Genomic DNA, 9,528 nt, shown 5'->3' on the forward strand with positions numbered 1-9,528 from the left:
GTATTATCTTGCTAATCATTAGTTCTCTAATGAAAACTTGTCACATGTAAATTTTTCTATATTTTTTGTTTCCTCTAGACAAACTTTGAGTGCTCTTTATAGAGATATATTTCTGTGCGATAGATCCAACTATACTAAGTTAGATGATCCTTTCCAACTGATAGTGAATTTATATGGGCAATCGTTTGTTTAGATTGCTGATGAATGTGTGGACAATGCACTCTGAGAACTTTAGGATTATCATTAAGTATTCATAGTAACAATGCTAGTAAATATTGAAAAGGTAATGTTAAAATTGTAAAATGAAAGTCAGAAGAAAACTGATTGGTCCAACATTCAGGGTATGGTTGTTAGCTTTAATTCCTACTTACGGTATGTCTGAGTTGGAGAAATCTTTAAGAAAAATTTGTCAGTCACTATGGGACAAATAACAGACCACACAGAAGCACAGCAGTGATCTCTGATCTCATAAGCCAAAGTGACATGAGATAACAAAATAACCTTAGGTTTTTTTTATTAGTCCAAGAAAGTGTAGTCTGTGCTGTAGACAAGATATATATAGAATTAGACAGCAAGCTACTTGATTACACATTGTCACACCCTTACAAACACCAGATCTCTTTGGTTGGTTACCATCAGGAATAAGTACATGGGCTAAATCACTACTGCAAGGAATAGTAATATTCTTAGTCTACATCCTGATAGTATTAGGCATTATAAAATTTATCCTCTATTGTCTTACACACGTAAAAGGCAAAACAAGGCCTCAGGCTAAAATGTTGATGTAGATAGAGTCTGCTCACTCTCGCAATGCTATTGATGGGAACATCCCTCTTACTTAATAACCTGGTGAAGAACCAGATGGTATCCGGTGGAAAACTAGCACTGTGAGTTTAAAGAGCCTGCAATGGCCACCATCTAGGAGCTTGACTAAGTCCAGGTATTGATCATCGATGTGTTATCTCCAATCTCTGATAAAAAGGAGGGACTGATTTAGGAAATAATACTGGAATTATTATTCCCTCTCCTTGAGCATACAGAATGTGACCCAGCTGAAGCTGGGCTCACAAGGGCTCACAAGGATTCACAAGGACACATCAACTGGGCCCTGAGGTATAAAGACAATAGCTGAGATAATCTTGGAAAACATCTTAAGGAAGTTTTCACAAAAGCCCATCAAACAACACAAAAGACTTTCCGCTCTTAATCTTTTTTTATTAGCATTTAGTGAATAGAAATTTGTTGGACCAATGAAGATCTTCCTGACTTTCCTAACTGAAACCCGTACTAATGATTGTTAAGAAAGATGATTCAAAATGTACGATTATAATTTCTAGCCAATCAGTGAAAAAGTGATGCTTTCAATGATCCTACCCATTTTGTGATGTTGATACATACTGATGGCTCTGTAACTGTTCTTTGGATTCGGGCAGACATGGCTGTGGTAGCATGCTTTTGTCCTTTTGAATATATGCCAAATAAAACTTTCTTTTTACTTTCAAAAAGAAATTAAAGAAAGCAAAAATAAATAGATATACATTGCATGTAGACTGAAAGTCTTAACATTGGAAAGATTGCAGTTTGCCCCACATAAATTTAGGAATTGAATGTAAGCATTATGTGATCATTAAAGTTGTGTGTCAACTTGTCTACCCATGATTCTCAGTGGTTTAGCAGTTATGATGTAGTTTGGCAGTCGTATAATGATGTGATCACTTCCATGATGAGATCAGATATAACATGATCACCTCTATGATGGGACCTGCTGTGAGTAGCCAGTCAGTTGAAAGGGAGTTTCTCTGGGGGTGTGGCCTGCATCCAACATAGGTAGACTTTCTGGCAAGGCTCATGGGCTTTTGCTTGCTCTGGATCCTGCAGCTGGCTCCTGTTCATCTGACCTCTGGTTCTTGCGACTTAAGCTAGCAGTTTACCTGCCAATCTTGGGATGATCAGCCTCAGCAGTCTGTGAGCCAGAAGCCTGCCAGCTTACCTGTCGATCATGGGGTTTGTTGCCTGACCTGCTGATTTTGGGTTCACCAGCCCCTGCAGCTACGTGAGTCAGAAGCCTCCAGCCTGACCCACAGACTTGGAACTTTCCAGCCTCTGCAGGCACATGAGCCATTTCCTTGATATAAATTTCTTTCTTTCTCTCTCTCTCTCTATATATATATAAATATGTATAGACAACTTCACTGGTTTTCCTTTTCTAGAGAACCCATCTTAAGACACCCTATTAACATTCCATATATATATTCCGTATATATTTGTGTGTGTGTGAATATATAATCCACAGACTCAGAAATACAAAGAACTTTATCCAGACTGGGCCCTGGTGTGCAGTGGGTAAGAGCTCAGCTGCTAACCAAAAGATTGGCAGTTCAAATTCACCAGCTGCTCTTTGGAAACCCTATGGGGCAGTTCTATTCTCTCCTATAGTGACACTATGAGTCAGAATCAACTCGAGGCAATGGGTTATCCAGACTACATGAAAAACTTCTATAAATCCATAAACATCAGCTACCCAATAGAAAAAGGGTAAAAACTTGAACTAGCACTTCACAAAATGGATATCCGTGTGGCTAATGAGCCCACAGGAGTCCCTGTGTGGGACAAATGGTTAAATGTTTGCCTATTAGCTGAAAGATTGGTGGTCTGAACACACCCAGAGGTGCTTCAGAAGAAAGGTCCAGTGATCTGCTTCCAAAAGCTCACAGCCTTGGAAACCTTATGGAGCAGTTCTAAGCTGCACACATGTCGTCGCCATGAGTCGGAATCAACTTGATAGCATCTAACCTGAAAATGATAGCAATGAACCTGAAAATGTGTTCAAGCTGTTTAGCCACCATGGAAATCCACATTAAAATGACAGTGAGATGCCATCTAATGGTTGAAATTAAGCAGACTAATTACACTAAGTATGGGTAACAATATGGAGCAACTGGAGCTCATAAATTACCAACCGGAGTTTAAACTGGGCTTCTGTGACATTCTATTTCTTGACCAGAGTGTTGGTAAAATGGGTGTGTTTGCTTTGTGAAAATTTATCAAGCTGTACACTTATAAATTTTAAACTTTTTTTTATATATAATGAGGAACATGTAGCAATGATTAGTTATTTACTTTATATTAAGGCTATTCTAATTTCTGTCCTTAAATTACTATTATTTTTAGAAAAGATTCTAAAAGTTTATTATATAGCTATTATACTATAAAATCCATTGCTGTTGAGTCTATTCCGACTCATAGTGACCCTATAAGACAGAGTAGAACTTCCCCATAGTGCTTCCAAAGCTGTAATCTTTACATAAGCAAACTGCCACATCTTTCTCTCAGGGAGTGGCTGGTGGGTTTAAACCACCAAACTTTCGGTTAGCAGCTGAGCATGTTAACCACTGTGCCACCAGTGCTCTTTATTATACTATAGATATAAAAGTTTCATAGAAATTTTAATGTATGACTATTTTCTAATTTAAGTCTTTTCTATTAATGAAATTTTGTGAGGAGTACTTATTTTGAAAAATATATAATCCTGAATTTTTTTTGGCATTTACTTTATGTGGCTGTAAAAATAGTAAATGACAATAATGGAGATCAAAAGTTTCAAAATACGTAGTTAGAAATTGTATGATAAATTACATTAAATAGAGGTTTTTTGTGACAGTTGTTTTCTACTACTTCTAAAATCGTGAAACTTTTATTTTTATGATAATAAACTGTATTCCTGATTATTTTAATATAAGACTGAGTGTACTTTCTGTAGGGATGTGGATAATTGAAAGCAAAGATGCAAAGGTTATTTTTAACGAAATTCATTGTTAAGTACAGAGGCACTTAAGAATACTTGTTTAAATAAGCATTTCTCTGTGTCATATTACCAACTGTGTTCTTGCAGGATTGATAATTGTCTCCAATTCTTAACAGATCATCTATATACTTGATCTAATAGATATGTATAATGATACACAGCCTAGGGAGTTTTATAGGTATGTGTTTACTGATTGATAAAATTGCTTTATGTCAGGATTAAATGAAAAACACAATAAAATGCTACTACACACCTATTAAATTGGCAAAATTATCTAATCTAATCTTGTGAAGTTATTTTGCCTCTAGGATAATATTAAATTAGCACCACTCAACTGTTACATCTTCATCTTTCCAAGAAGCTCTAGTTTCTAGTTACCTATACTACTTACACCTGGGAACTTTGTTATGGATTTAATTGTGTTTCCCAAAAATATATGTTGTAAATCCTAATCTCTATGCCCATTCGGGAATGGGTTGTCTTTGTTATGTTAATAAGACAGCATTAGGGTAGGCTGTGTTTTAAATCCATCTCTTTTGAGATATAAAAGAGATTAAACAAGCAAGCAAAGGAAGACGAGATGGGGAAAGAGAGATGCCAAGCCACATGAAAATTGCCCAGGAGCTGAAGCTCAAAAGAGACAAGGACCAGAGCTGACAGAGAGAGAAAGCCTTCCCCTAGAACCAGCACCCTGAATTGGGACTTCTAGCCTCCTATCTTTGGAAAATAAATTTCTGTTTCTTAGAGCCACCCACTTGTGGTATTTCTGTTATAGTAGCACTAGATAACTAAGACAACCTGCATGTTGTTCTTATTTATTCATCAATAAATTATTTTGCAAATTTTATTGTATTTCATGCCTTGACTATATTAAAGAAGGCAATATAACTGCTGTTGCAAAATAAAAAATAATAAACGCCTCTAACAATGAAAAGTATTTTTTCTGTCACCCACACAAAGTACAAAATGGACATTCTTTCTGGTTCTCAGCTTTCCTCCAAGCAGTGATTCAGGAATTCAGGCTACTTCATCTATCAACGTTTCCATATTCAACATTTGCCTTCCAAGTTCACCTTGCTTGCCTTTAAGTCAGGGGAAAAACAAAGAGAAATGAGGATTTCCTGGGGAAGGTATTTATCAGCCAGGCCTGGAAAACAGCACTCATTACGTTTCCTGGCATTCTGGTCTCTAGAGACAGGAGAATGATTGCACTTAACTATTAAGGAGTCTGTGATAAGTAGTGTAAGAATACCCTTAAAGAAGGGAAAACATATTTGTTAACAGCCATTCTTTCATTAATTGGGACTTGATGATAAAATCCAACATGATCACAAAAGAGAAAAGCTATGAATTTGTTTCCAGTTTCCGGATTTTAAAGGATTTTTTTTTTTTTAATGGAGGCTTGGAGGATGACAAAGCATGCTTTTTCTGTTAAAGTTTTTCTAATTGTGACCTCATATATATTCTTGCAATCTACAACAAGAATAAATTTTACATATTGATATAATCTAAATAAAGTTTTTTTTTTTAATTTTGTAAAATATACTACTACCCAAGAGTTTAAAAAATGCGATATGTTTTAACAATTACCAAAGTTAGGAACAGCTGATACATGAGCATCAAATGAAAATGACTCAGGTTTAGGTCAAGGCAGTCCCTGGATTATGAACGAGTTTCGTTCCTAAATCTGCCTTTAAGTCAAATTTGTACTTAAGTTGGAACAGTTAGATATGGTCCACATCTAATGTTAGCTAGTCAAATGGTTTGTCTTAGGATATGTAGAGTACCTTTCTATGCATAAAAAACATTAAAGAAACACTTCCAGGTATAGTAAAACATCTTTAACATAATAATATAGCAATAATAATGTTTGGATGCACATTGTAAAGCAGCACACATTAGTCATTACAAATCATTGTATCTACCTGGAATTTTTAATATAATAGGCTTTATGGAGGGTTGGTTCGTAACTTCAGCTCTTCGTAAGTCAGTTGTTCGTAACCCAGGGCCTGCCTGTAATTAATGGAGTATTCCGTTTCATTTCTTCTTACATAAACATCACATGAGAACAAAGAGAATAAATTGTGCTCTACAAACAGTACACAATTTGTTGTGCATGCTTTGCGTATTTTCAATCTAGCTATATTGATTTTGTCTTTCTTTAAATAATTATCCCAAATATTGCATTTTGTGTTATAATCATAAAAACCATTTTGAAGTCATGAATTATCCCGTATTCTTGGACTAACATGAAGACATACTGTCAGGTTATACTCCATGTGCATTTTAATCAAAACCAGCCAAAGGGAAAGCGCTCTGTTAAGGATAAACAAATCAGAGAACATATAAAAATAATGAAAACACAAGAATACCAAGGAGGAAGAAGAAAAATAGACATAAGGCTGAAAATTTGTTCACATAACTCTGACATGCAAAATTTTTACCTTGTGAAACATTTTTTCTAAATCCATTTTAAAAAACTTGAAAATACTTGTAAAATTAAAATTTTCTAACTCAATAGCCTGCATTTCTAGGCCAAAGAAATCTCTAGAAGACATACACTGTTAGTAGGAATACTAAAAACAAACATAGACAAATAACAAAATATGCAACCATATGTAGAATAAAACTTTCAATAAATGTCTCTCAAATATCTCCTAAGTACTTGGCATTCAATTTTAAACAAATTGGGATCATTTATTTCTTACTAATCAAGCAAAGAAATGAACAGGAAGTCCTCCAAAGGTACAGAACTAAAAGAAAACCATCTTTTTTTTTTTAATCCTATAATATATCTGGGAGCCCTGTGGTGCAGTGGTTAAGCATTCAGCTGCTAATGAAAAGGTTGGCAGCTCGAAGCCACCAGCTGTTCCTTGGAAACTCCATGGGGCAGTTCTACTCTGTCCTGCAGGGTCACTATGAGTCTGAATCGACTGAACAGCAATGGATTTATAATATATCTGAGTTAGAGATCAACTTCAAAATTAAAGCAAATTATTTCACACTCATTTCTTCATAGCTTTCCCATATTTGAAATGTAATAAAACTGTAAGAACGAAAAATGGAAGCAAATAAAGAAACAACAATCCCAAACTATAAATGATGAAGAGTATCTGATAAAATGTAAAATTTATGCTTAGATGAGGTAAGAAGCTAAAAGTTAAATATTGTTTCAGACCTTACAATTTCCCTAAAAGCAACTGGCAGGACTCTGGGAGGGCCCTTCAATGATCCTTTGGTCAAAATGAAGAGAGCCCAGTAATGAGAGAAGGGGAGAGGCATCTGTAGAGACGAAACTTGATATAACAGAATGGGAACGAAGGTGGAGGTGAAATAGAAATCATGCTGGCACGTCATTATTTTCTTTTTCTTTTTCCATTAGAGCCTGGAGTCCAGAAAAGACTATTGCTGTTGTGAAAGAGATCTTTCATTTCTAATTTAATTCCCATGGCTGGGACACAGAAAAGATATTTTTGATTACCTTGTAATTCAATTACTCTGGCATTTCACCATATTATTTTGCAATTTATTATAGTTTTATTTAAATAGAAACTCTTTGTTCTAGTTATGTAATATATCTGCAAAGCCATATTTTTCTCTTCTGTTCAATTTTTATCCATTTTCATGTCCTTCTATTACATTAACTGGAAAGTCCAAATAATGTTGACCAACAGCGGTGATTTTGACTCTCTGGGAACACTTCCCTCTGTGACCAGCTGCACCGCTTTTGTCCCCATACCTTCAAGGTGATAGACATCTAAGAACAAAACCCAAGGAGGAACTACCCACGTTGCTCTGAGCACCTCACCAGAACACCAACTAAGACCTCCACTGTTTCTTCCAAATTTTCTCATTTAACTCATTCTCTACTATTGATACCATCTTCTGAACCTTTAAATAGATTCCTCCCGTTGATCAATAGTTCTCATTTACCAGTGATGGGGACCATTGACTGGAAATGATTTCAACATTTCAACGTTGGTTTGGAGGACGCTTTATTCTATCAGTTTTTTTCCTATTCCTCTTTAGAGAATTTATTATAAATGGATGCTAAAATTTAATTTAATAGCTCCTTGGCATTTTTTGACATAATATGTAATTTGTTTCACTTTAGTTGTTGAGATAATATTGATATTAACACTAGTCTGTGATGAGTAACCTGTGCTTTCTCTCTGGAAACCTGTAATTGTTTTTGCTTTTTTCAAGTTATCTATCCCTGGCAATCAGTAATTTCATTACGATAAGGCTAGCGTGGCACATGTATTCATTAAACAGCCTGGAGCTCACTGACCTCATTTAATTTGGAGATTGAATATTTTATTAACCTTCGATAATTTTCCTTTACTATGTTTCATTACTGCTCCGGTGTCTAGACTTGTACTCCCCTGGAGGTCATGTAGGGCCTCGTTTGGTCTCCTGGCTCTGTCTTTCTAGTCTCTGATCTTTTCCCTATGGGTTTCTTTTCTTTTCTTATTTTCCTCTGAGTTATGAAATATTATTTTCATTTGATTTCTCTCATTAAAAATTTGGAGATTAGCAATGATTGATCTCATATTCCATTTGTTGATTATTTTTTAAGGTTTACTTTCTTTTTAGTTGTAGAAGCAGTTGGGCGTGTTTTGTGTATGTAAGGGTATGATTACATACGCTTAGTAGTTTTTACCCCTATTTTGTTAGAGATCCCTCAAATGTTCCTGTAGGGAAATCACCAAGTGTAGGTATTCGTTTTTATCTTTCCCTTAAGTCACTCCTTAAGTGAGTAGTGATTTTTTTCTTGGTCAGATTATAATTTTTTTATTCTCTAATAACCACATTTTGTGTTCCTAGATACCCACAAGTCAGGTCACTGAGTTTTCTAACACAACAGAAATCCAGTTTGCTCTCCAAGAACAGAGGCAAATAAACTGGCAAACTCTCGCTCGTTGTCTGAAGCATGGTTAGAAAGGTTGTCTGCGACTAACCCTCCTTCCCATAGCTACAGGGCCAGCAGCGTTCCATGCAACCTTGCTGTTCCCTCTCTGTCCTTTGTGTTTCCTGCGGTCAACAGCATTGGGCACGCACAAAAGAAAAGCCACAGCCTCTCTAGAGAGCATTCCCAGGCTTTGGAAGGCTGAACATTTTCAAGGACTTGTACAGCCCCCATCTCTGCCTCAGGCCTTGAGGAGAGCTAGCTCACTCTCTTCTGCTTCCATCTTAACAGGCCTGCTCTAAAGAAGGAGCTGAGAGGGAGAGGTGTAAGGAATACGTCTGCAATCTGCCATCATCGCTTCTATTTCCTGTTCCTTTTATACATTCTAGTGCTGAAGTGATTAGTGTCCTGATTTTCAGTATTTTCTTCTGCCGGTGAGTACCCTGTTGCCTATATATGTATGTATAGGTATATATATATATGTGCATATATATGTGTACGTATGTACACATATCTACACACAATTGTTTTAACTTGAGAAATATCTCGAATAATGACTTCCAAATTTTCAAAACAAAAAATATTTTATCTATTTTTATTTTTTATATATATATGTATATATACACATATACAGAGAGAGAGAGCACTGGTGGTGCAGTGGTTAAGAGCTCAGCTGCTAACAAAAAGGTAGGCAGTTCGAATCTGCCAGCCACTCTTTGGAGACACTATGAGGCAGTTCTACTCAGTCCTATCAGGTCACTACAAGTCGGAATCGACTCGACAGCAACAGGTTTGGTTTTTTACATATATATAT

The sequence above is a fragment of the Trichechus manatus genome, unplaced genomic scaffold (genome assembly GCF_000243295.1).
Source record: "Trichechus manatus latirostris isolate Lorelei unplaced genomic scaffold, TriManLat1.0 scaffold00281, whole genome shotgun sequence".
NCBI lineage: Eukaryota > Metazoa > Chordata > Mammalia > Sirenia > Trichechidae > Trichechus > Trichechus manatus.